This window comes from Octodon degus, unplaced genomic scaffold (assembly GCF_000260255.1).
Source record: "Octodon degus isolate 3935 unplaced genomic scaffold, OctDeg1.0 scaffold00192, whole genome shotgun sequence".
Lineage (NCBI taxonomy): Eukaryota > Metazoa > Chordata > Mammalia > Rodentia > Octodontidae > Octodon > Octodon degus.
The window spans coordinates 3,966,556-3,967,845 of record NW_004524768.1 but is presented as its reverse complement, the minus strand read 5'-3'; positions in this window follow the sequence as shown (position 1 = coordinate 3,967,845).

Here is a 1,290-nt window from a genome sequence, read left to right as displayed (position 1 = left end):
TCCTCTTCCTCCTCTTCCTCCTTCTCCTCCTGAGAACTTCCTCTTGCCTTTGTGGAAGCATTCCATACATGTGCACTTAGTATGGACTTTAGTTCCAGAAACCCAGATGTCCCTTGTAAGAATGCACAGGGCTTGAGATTAACAATTGCTAGAGAAGCTTTAAAAAGAAAAAAATCAGATTACACTGATTCCTGGCAGCGGCTCTGATGTGTGCTGCCCAGCATGCTGAGAAGTAATGTGGTGCCTTATCCTGACATCTCAGGCCTGCATAGTCTGGTTGCTGCCTGTTCCTCAGATTCTGTCTCTGGCTGCTGAGTGCTCCATCTGTCAGGCATTCTCTCGGCTCCTCTCACAGCCCGCGCTGTTACCACCTTGCAGTTCTCTCACAGCATGTTCCCTCAGCTTGAACGTCTCTTTGTCCAGTCTCTGCCTGGCTGAACCCTTTTTGCATGCAGATTCTCCATAAAAAAGATGAGACTGGATTGGCCCTGCATTACAGCACCATCTAAAGCCAGTACTGTCATTTTCACATTCTAGATCATGCCAAAGCATTCACAATATTTAAAATTAGTAGGAATATTTGTTAAGTTTTATTAATTTATTTTGGCTATTATTTCTTTCTTTATTTCAATTTTTTGGATACAGGATCTTGTTATGTAGTACAGGGTGGTCTTGAACCTTGTATGTAGCCCAGGTTGGCCTCAGGTTCATAATGATCCTCTTGCCTCAACCTTCTGAGTGCTGGTTTACAGGTCTGCTTCACCAGGCCTGGCTTTGCCTCTTTTTAGAGAAAAAGTTCAGAACAGATTTCCTGAATTTTAGTGCTAGAAAGTTCTGGGGATCTTACTCTTTACCACTCAGTACAAACTTATTGAATACCTAAAAGTTATGAGGAAGTAATGTAAACCATAATTCTTATAAAATACAGAATCAACCTGTAGGAAAAGTAGGATGCCTGAGAGGAACACTGTATTGAAAACACAGTGGGATGGGGTTTTAGCCATCTGCACCAAGCACTCTCCTTAGCGGGACCTCATCGTCTTGTGCATTAACTCAGCAGCCGAGCATGCAAAGCACTGTACAGAGTAGCCTTTTGACTTTTGTCTTCACCCAGAGTGTATCTATTTTCCACTGAATAAAGTTCATTACTTTAGTTTATTTCCTATCTCCCTTTTTTTAAGCATTCTTGAGATGTGTAAGACATGACAAACATAGACATAGGCAAAAATTTTTACATACATAAAAAATTATCTCTTTTGTTCAGTCTATGTAGACATTCTTAGTGGTACC